We start from the raw sequence: 9,789 nt of genomic DNA, 5'->3' as shown, positions 1-9,789 counted from the left end.
GAATCACCTCTGTAAAGTAGGTGTGACTTTTTTTTTTTTTTTTTTTTTTTTTGCGGTACGCGGGCCTCTCACTGTTGTGGCCTCTCCCGTTGCGGAGCACAGGCTCCAGACGCGCGGGCTCAGCGGCCTTGGCTCACAGGCCCAGCCGCTCTGCGGCATGTGGGATCTTCCCAGACCGGGGCACGAACCCGTGACCCCTGCAAAGGCAGTCGGACTCTCAACCACTGCGCCACCAGGGAAGCCCAGGTGTGACTTTTATATCCATTTTCTGAAGGAGAAACTGTGGCCTGGAGATCACAGGAATTAATGACAGGGCCTGATTCCAACCCATTTCTTCTGGACCTCAAAGTACTCTAGGAGCCAGGGCCTCTGGGGTTGAATTTACCGAAACAGCCTGAGCACGGTAAAATGGCCTGAACTGTCCCATGACCATATTGTACTTGCCTTATAATCATTGTCAAAATATTGGGTTGGCCAAAAAGTTTTTGGCCAACCCAATAGCTAGGGGTGGGGGTCTTCTTTGGGTATTGGATATTGATGCCTACATAGAGAGGAGATGACAGCCAGATGAGGCCTCAATAAAAAGATGGAGTCCCGACAGATCTAGACCCATGGGAAACGGTTAGTCTGGAAAAAAATTATCCACTTGTATAGGAAGAAAAAGAGAAGGCTTGAGATTGTCTCAACCTGTGTCCTGGATAGGAACACAAGAGCACAGAAAAATTAAGCATTGCCGTGACATCATAATCACAGGCCTGTCCTCACATTTGAGGTTTGGATTTATATTCTCTGCTTAGTCTGAAAGCTCCAAAGTGGAGAAATTAGCATAAAATTGAGGGTACCTGGCAGATGCAAACATGAAACTGCTCTGAGGGAACACACACAATTTAAGCCACATAGCATTCTCAAGGATAAAACCCTGCTAAAAATGAGCACCTGATCTAACGTTACAAACATATGAGGACACAATCCAGCATGATCAAGATTCACAGACAACATCATCAGCATGATTAGATGCTTATCAACTTGAGATCATAGAACTTTCAGATAAAAACTATAAAGCAGTAAGTTTATAGTGATTAAAGATATTTAAGAAACAATAAAAATGTAATGAAGAAGGAATACTTGAAAATAAATTTAAATGTAAAATAATTTCTAGAAATGAAAAATATAGTAATTTAAGTTCAAAAATCAGTGAGTTAAGCCGCCAATTAGACAAAATTAAAGAGAGAAATATGGAACTGAAAGAGTTGGAAAAATTACCCAGCATGTAGTATAGAAAAATAAGATCATAGATATAAAAGTTCCAGAATGAAGAAATCCAACATATGACTAATAGGAGTTCTAGTAGGAGCAAGTAGTGAGAATGAGGGAGAGGCAATATTGGAAAGATATGACTGAGAATTAGCCAGAATTGATGAAAGGCATGAGTTTTCATATTCAAGAAGCCTGAATCTATTCAAATGGAACAAATAAGCTTATATTCACACCTAGACACCAGAACACCAAAAACAGAAAATGTTAAGATCTGAAAAAAAATGGATAGTGGCTACATGAATGTCATTATGTTCATTATATAATGAATATAATGTCATATTCATAACTCTAGTGCTGTTAATTATATTGTTCACTACAGTGTCCTTGAAATATTTTATAATAATAGAAGAGAAAAATTAACAGTGGATTGAGAGCATATTGGTTAAGGGATGGGGCTTCCAGAATGACTGAGAAGCCCAGCAAATCCTCTCTTTAAAAAAACAATGATGGGGGCTTCCCTGGTGGCGCAGTGGTTGAGAATCTGCCTGCCAATGCAGGGGACATGGGTTCAAGCCCTGGTCTGGGAAGATCCCACATGCCGCGGAGCAACTGGGCCCGTGAGCCACAGTTACTGAGCCTGCACGTCTGGAGCCTGTGCTCCGCAACAAGAGAGGCCGCGATAGTGAGAGGCCCGTGCACCGCTATGAAGAGTGGCCCCCGCTTGCCACAACTAGAGAAAGCCCTCACACAGAAACGAAGACCCAACACAGCCATAAATAAATAAATTTTTAAAAAAAGATCTTTAAAAAAAAAAACAATGATGAAACTATACAAAAGTGCCATAGCAATCACCTTAGGACTCTGGAAATTGACCAAAGGCATACATCAAGTTGAGAAGCATTTATCTGAGAGAACCTATCAAAGCTCAGTAAGAACAATGAGATTTCATGGCATTTTAGGCAGTGACTGCTCCCATCTTCCCCACTCCAGCTCTGTGGTGACAGTCCTACCAGAGTGGTGACGTTTGTGAGCACTAGGAGATTTGCCCTTGGAAGGGGCCGATTTGATTTGGAGCAGAGCTTGGAAAACCCTTGCCTGTGGGTGTTGTTGAAAATAATAGCAATCTAGTGGCAAGCAGTCAAGGAAAGCCAACCCTGCAGCTATCCTGAGGTCATGATACTGGTTGGAACAAGCAACAGACCAGTAAGCCAGCCAGAAATTTAACAGAGAAATCTGGGAACAAGATAGCCATAGTGGGTCTTAATAAGCGTTCATGCATCCCTGGTGGTCGGGAAGGCTGCCCACTTGCATAAGCCTATACACATGCTCAGGAGAGATTGGAGAGTGTCCTAGATACCTAGTCATCCCTGGCTGAATGTGAGACCCCGAGTGTGCAGAAAGCAAAAGGGGGGTGAATTTGTAAACTGCCTGAATTGTCAATGTGTTCTCCAAACCACATGGAGATCCACTGGTAAAGGGCCGAAGACTTACAAGCTCAAGTTGTTTAATTAAGCATAACCTACAACCAATCATTGGCTCGATCACTAAACTATGTTGAACCTAGGTAACCCCTAACCCGTCATGATCCTGGGTTAGGCAAATCATATGATACAAAGGCATGATCCACATAATAAATAGGACTCCACCAAGATTAAAGTTTCTGCACTTCAAATGACACCATTAAGAATTTGAAAATTCACCACCAAGGAAGTCCCTTACTCAGACTTTTTGGTGAATTTTTTTTAATCTATAAAATACCCAGTGCAGATTTTCACTAGTTATGATAACTATTTTACTGTTCTCCTCCTATGGAAGAAAACATTTTGATTTAAAAGTAAAATTGCATGATTTCTGACCCTCCTTGTCTTCTGAAACCTTAAAAACAACTCAAAATTTTTCATTTTGTTTTTTAACATATTCCACAGGCCAAGATTGAATTAAGGGAGTGACACTGGAGATGAAGAAGGTGGTTTGGAGATAGAAACAAATAGATTAAAAATGATTGGGAGGGCTTCCCTGGTGCCGCAGTGGTTAAGAATCCGCCTGAGAATGCAGGGGACACGGGTTCGAGCCCTGGTCCGGGAAGATCCCACATGCCGTGGAGCAACTAAGCCTGTGCGCCACAACTACTGAGCCCGTGCTCTAGAGCCCGTGCTCCGCAATAAGAGAAGCCACCGCAATGAGAAGCCCGCACACCGCAAGGAAGAATAGCCCCGCTCGCCGCACTGAAGACCCAATGCAGCCAAAAATAAATAAATAAAATAAATAAATTTTAAAAAATGATTTGGAAATCATAGGAGAGGGAGGAGTCAAGGATAGCGCATGGGTTTCTGGCTTCCGCAACAGGCTGAATGGAGGAACATCTGTTGAGATAGAGAAGTCTTGGGAAGGGGTTGGTTTAAAGGGAGCATCATGAGTTCTGTCTCCGGCTTGCTCAGGGTGACAGGTCTCTGAGACATCTAAGCTGAGGTGCGACAGGCTGCTGGATATGGGGTCTAGAGAAGAGAAGAGAGGCCTGAGCCGAAGATACATTATTGGAGAGGGGGCTTCACACATAAATAGTATCTACGGTTCCCTCTCCACTCTGTTCCTGTTTCCTGTAAATATTTATTACATGATTCTCAGTCTTAGGGATTCGGAGGTAAAGAAGACAGTCAAGGTCAGTCTCTATCCGCGTGCATCTTGCACTCAGTGCAGGCAGCTTGTGTGTAACAGACAGGCTGGGGTGGTGGCTTTGTGCCTAAAGGAGGGAGGTCACAATGTGTACTTTGTGATGAGAGCCATGATATACCCAGTGGCACTGAGGACCCCACTGAGAGCTCAGCCTTCCTCCTGCAGGGAGGATAGGGCACACACCATATGTTATGTCTCTGCTCTCACACCTCCCATCCCAGGCCCAGCCAGAGTCCCCTTTGGAGGGGAGCAAATGGATAGGGAAGTGGGAGATGAGGGGTTGGGAGGAGGTGTGGTGTGGAGGGCTGGGGAGCTGTGGAAGCCAACAAGACAGAGGGTTGGGGAGCTATCTGTGGCCTCAGTTCCTCACCCCTCCCAGTCCCAGGTAGAGGAGCCAGTCAGCTGCCTGCCACTGGAGTCTTTGCCTGGGCCAGACATGAAGTGCTGCTGGCAGATTTTTGTCCTGTGCATCTCCTTGATGCTCATCTTGTGGCTGATGGCCCCCTGCCTGGATCTGAAGCCGGAATCGGCACCCCACGAAAAATGGATGAAGGTGGTACCATGGCATTGCAGCTGCCCTCCGTTCAAGTTCAGGAAATATGGCTGCCCATCCGGGACCCTCAACGACTCTGTCTGCCACCACACGGCCGGAGGGAACTGGTTTGATGTAGGTTACGAGAAGACGATGGGGCACCTCATGGGAGCAGCAGAGCCCACCAGCCCTGACGCTGTGCTCTCGTGGTCGGTCAGTGGTCAACACTGGGCCAGCCCATCCCGTCCTTCCCAGGCCCAGCCCACCTCCCACTTCCTGGCCCAAACTCCTGCCCTCGGCCCTGGCTTCGTGTGCCTCCTATCTTCACAGCCTCAACCCCTGACTTCCGGATGGAGGTCTCACCCACCTAGCTCTGCTTTCCTTCCACCGGGGGCCCATACCTGGATCTCAACCCCCAATCTCCTCCCTCTGGCTGTTTTCAGGGCATGAACTCAGCAAGCGAGCTGGGCAGAGTGTGGGAGAAGCTGTTCAAGGTGATTCCCAGGACCTTGGTGAGCCATTTTGATCTCTTCTGTGGAACTTGTGCATCGGTGGGGAACTCGAAGATCCTGTGGGCCGCCAGCCTCGGCAAGAGTGCCAACCACACCGCGGTCTCCAGGTGGGCACTGAGGAGGGGGCAGGGGACTGGACGTCCAGGCCTGCCCCCAGAGTTTTGTCAGTTTCTGCTTCCCTTCCCAGGATGAACCAGGTCCCTATTCAGGGCTTCGAGATGCTGGGGAACCAAACCACAGGACAGTCCGTCTCCCTCCGGAATGACAGGGACCAGGGTTCTTGGAGGCAGCTGGATCTGCTGCTCCTGAGGCTCTTTGTTCTGGCATGGACTTCAGATGCTCTGAGTGAAGAGGTGATGGTCTGGGAACCCAGACATTCTCAGTATGGGGGGTAAGGAGAGGTCACTGCAGGGGATGACAGAGGGGGCTCCAGGGAGACCCTCTGCTGGCTTATTGAGAGCACCTGCAGGACCTTTGCAGGTCTCAGGGGCTGCTGAAACTCCCCCACCTCCTACTTCTTCCTTAGATTTTGGAAGATGGTCCAGTTCCCTAGTAGAATGGAAGATAGAAAAGACCAGGTAAGGGGATGAGAGGCAGGAAGATGTAGCTTCGGGCTGCTGTGGGAAGGGCCCCAGGTTGGCCCTCTCCCCCTTCTTCCCCAGGTCCTGGTGATCAGCCCCACTTTCCTCAGGTACACCCAGGGCAACAGGCTGGATAAAAGGGTCAGTATCCATCCCAGGGGCTCGTGGCTCTGTTCTGTGCCTTGCACACCTGTGACCCAGTTAAAGATTCTTGTCCTTTCCTCACTTAAAACTTTTCCCTGTTATGCCTTCAGCATAGAGTTTAAAAGCTCCTGTCGGGCTTCCCTGGTGGCGCAGTGGTTGAGAATCTGCCTGCCAATGCAGGGGACACGGGTTCGAGCCCTGGTCTGGGAAGATCCCACATGCCGCAGAGCAACTAGGCCCGTGAGCCACAACTACTGAGCCTGCGCGTCTGGAGCCTGTGCTCCGCAATGGGAGAGGCCACAGTAGTGAGAGGCCCGCACACCGCTATGAAGAGTGGCCCCCACTTGCCACAACTAGAGAAAGCCCTCACACAGAAATGAAGACCCAACACAGCAAAAATAAATTAATTAATTAATGTCAGATGCAGGCTTATGACATCCTCTGTCACATAGGGGAGGACAGAAGTCAGGCACCAGCAGACAAGCAAAGCTTTCACTTTGGCACTGGTGAGTGCAGTAGGTGCAATTCTAAGACGGCCTCTAGGATCGCCATCCCCTGCTGAATACACACCTTCCTCCAATGATTCAATCACACTAATTTAAGTGCTACTTTAAAAAAAAAAAAAGCTCCTGTCTGGCTTCCAAGATCTGGCATGGTCTGACCCCTCCCCCCACCCCTCCTCTGTCCTAGGCTCACACCATGGGCTTCTCAGTGTTCCCCAAACACACCATCTGCTTCATGCCTTTTCAGACGCTGTTCCCTCTGCCTGGAATGCGCTCTTCTTGTCTCCCTAGGGAATCCTCTCTCTTCCTCCAATATGATGAGAATCAGCTAGCTGGTGCTGTCTTTTCTGGGCTCCGGGGTCCCTCTGTGTGTTCAGTGTCTGTCTCCTCTGGGGAAGGTGAGCTCCGTTCTCCTCCCAGCTCCAGGAGGCAGCCTGTCACCCTCGATGTTGAATGAGGGGAGGTGGGATGAGGACAGGATTCAACCTGCTGACATACATCCCTCTCTCATCCACCAGGATGCCCACTTTGGATTTGGAGCAGAAAAGCAAGGAAGGTGTCCCCGTTACTGGGAGGATGTTAACCAGACCAATGGAGATTCTGTCCATACACAGCACAGAAGCAGAAATGGAAGTCAGCTAGAGTGGACAAGCTCACCGTTCACACGGGGCACCCTGCTGGGTAACACAAGTCCTCGTCCTTTGGGCCTGAATGCAGGGGAGTCTTGGGGTTGCAGCAGCAGGAGCAGCAGGGCTCTGGGGACGTTCAGGGGTAAAGGGCAAGAGGAAATTGTATAGCAATCAATCTGGTACTGAATAAAGTTCTGGCCTCATTCTTTTACCTGTGAAGACAGTGCCAGGTGAGGAAGGGCCAGACTTGACTTCCATGGCTCAGGGGGAATATTTACACTCATTTCTCTGCCTGGTTCCCCAGATCATGCAGGTGGTGTAAATTTAGAGCCAACCCTGTGCAAAGTGCAGGTCCAGACTGAGTCTTGAGGGAAGCACTTTTCCCATTGGACAAAAGAGATAAGCCTCCTTATTTCACCCTATGCTGGCGGGTGAATGTTTTTCTAGCCCAGCTTTTTGCTGAAGGTTCAGCTCTTTGAGGTTTCCAGGGCTTTGTAGGGGCCTCCGTTCCAATTCTCTGCCTCCCCTGGGATCAAGGTCCTCTGCCCACATGAGCATTAAACTCCTGGGTAGCCTCTTAGGCAGCTCAAGCGCTCCCCATGCTGTTTTTCAGTTCTCTTTTCATTTCTGGCATCTGGGGACTTCCTGTTTTCTTTTTAATTAATTAATTTTTAAATTTATTTTTATTTTTGGCTGCGTTGGGTCCTCTTTGCTGCACGCAGGCTTTCTCTTGTTGCGGGGAGCGGCGGCTACCCTTCATTGTGGTGCTCAGGCTTCTCATCGTGGTGGCTTCTCTTGTTGTGGAGCACGGGCACTAGGCATGCGGGCTTCAGTAGTTGTGGCACACAGCCTTCAGTAGTTGTGGCTCGCAGGCTCTAGAGCGCAGGTTCATTAGTTGTGGCGCATGGGCTTAGTTGCTCCGCGGCATGTGGGATCTTCCCAGACCAGGGTTTGAACCTGTGTCCCCTGCATTGGCAGGCAGATTCTTAACCACTGTGCCACCAGGGAAGTCCCACTTCCTGTTTTCTTTTACCTCTGCTCTGCATTTAAAATAATTTTTATTAATATATATGTATATGCTTGCAAAATTACCAATTAACTCAGGAAAGATACACAAGACATTAGGAATGGTAGTTGCCTCTGGGGAAGAGACTGGGTAGGTGGGGAACAGATTCATTCTTTTCACTTACTTTTTAATACCTTTTGGACTATGTACCACAGACCCCTATTATACATTCAAAAATAGGTACAATTTAAAAATTTTAATACTTTAAAAATTTTAATTTGACCAGCAGTCTGGATTTTTGTTGTAAGAGAGTTTTCAGATTATCTTTTAATTTATTATTTTGCTAAATCTGGAGCCAAAACTAAGTCTTCACAGATCTCCTGCACTTCCATGAACTGGGTGAGTATGTGATAAGGCCAGTGAGTTCCATGGGCAGCAGCTCAGTGCATCATTCCTGTGGAAAACAGTTTGGCAGTTCATCAGAAAGTTAAACATAGAATTACCATATGAGCCAGCAATTCCACTCTTAGGTAGATACCCAAGGGAAATGAAAACATATGTCCACGTGGAAACTTGAACACAAATGTCTATAGCAGTATTATTCACAATAGCCAAAAGGTGAAAACAACCCAAATGAATGGACAAACTATGGCGTGTCCATACAATGGAATATTATTCGGCCATTAAAAGGGACAAAGTATTAATACATGCTACAACTTGGAAGAACCTCAAAAACATGCTAAGCGAAAGAAGATGAAACAGGAGGGAAGGGGGCAGGGCACAACCTTTAAAAGAATGACTTAGCCGTTGAGGATATGACATAAACTGGTTAGAACAAACTAGGTCCAAGGTGGTGGAAAATTCAACTTCCAATGGACCTTGAGCCTCATTATACGCTCGTTGTGATACATCAGCATATGCTAAATGACACACCCACCAGCGTCAGGACAGTTCTGAGGGCAGCCTTATTAAGAGGCCAAAATAAGCGGCCGCAGATCGCGAGGAGCATGTGGACGCTTGGGCGCCGAGCGGCTGCCAGCCTCTTGCCCTGCTCGGCGCCCCCGGGCTCTGCCCAGGCCCACGCCGTAGCCCCGCGGCCAACGAAGGACCCCCGGCTCTACGGCTGCCGGGGCCTGCGCACCGGGACCACCGCGTCCAGCACACCCAGCCAGCCCAGTCCGAGCCTCTGCTGCCTCAACCAGATCCTGAATGTCAAAAAGCAGTGTGTCTGTTGGATGGATTTGAGGACAACAGGAACTTTGGGTGACGCTGGCCCTCTGGACGATACCACCTATGAAAGACTGGCCGAGGAGACGCTGGACTCCTTAGCAGAGCTCTTTGAAGACCTTGCAGACAAACCTTACACATTTGAAGGCTATGAGGTCTCCTTTGGGAGTGGTGTTTTAACAATTAAACTGGGTGGAGATCTAGGAACGTACGTGATCAACAAGCAGACCCCCAAACAAGCAAATCTGGTTATCTTCACCATCCAGCAGCCCCAAGCGTTACGACTGGACTGGGAGAAACTGGGTGTACTCCCACGACGGTGTGTCCCTCCACGAGCTGCTGGCCACAGAGCTGACCCAAGCCTTAAAAACCAAAACTGGACTTATCTTCTCTGGCCTACTCTGGAAAAGGCACTTGCTGCCCAGCCTAATGCTAAAGACATTGAAAGCTCTAAAGCCAAGACCCCAGCTTCCTTCTGCAGCTGAATGGCTAGTCTTCTCCATTCCTGCTTTTGACGACAGTTGCATTATGTGTAACGGCTCTGTGAAAAGACCGTGTCGCCTCTGCCCTGCCCCTGAGTTCAGATTTTTAATTTCCGTAGGTTTCTTTTGATTTATTGTCTGATTTCCTCCCTCACGTGATAGCCCGTATCTTTCATGTCTGTATGCCCATACCTTTAAAATATAACCTCACAACAGAGAAAAAGAAGAAGGACAAATTCCAGG

At 48.1% G+C, this 9,789-nt stretch overlaps 1 pseudogene across 1 annotated transcript; it reads left to right on the top strand.

Annotated features, from left to right (window-relative positions):
* The first annotated feature begins 8,709 nt into the window (after positions 1-8,709).
* LOC309832078 (frataxin, mitochondrial-like) lies at positions 8,710-9,494 on the top strand (annotated as a pseudogene). The gene has a single exon. The product of its transcript is annotated as a frataxin, mitochondrial-like (transcript).
* The last annotated feature ends 295 nt before the right edge of the window (positions 9,495-9,789 follow it).

This window comes from Grampus griseus (assembly GCF_964374135.1).
Source record: "Grampus griseus genome assembly, chromosome: 14".
Lineage (NCBI taxonomy): Eukaryota > Metazoa > Chordata > Mammalia > Artiodactyla > Delphinidae > Grampus > Grampus griseus.
The sequence above is the reverse complement of the archived record's forward strand: the minus strand, read 5'-3'. Positions and strand labels throughout refer to the sequence as shown.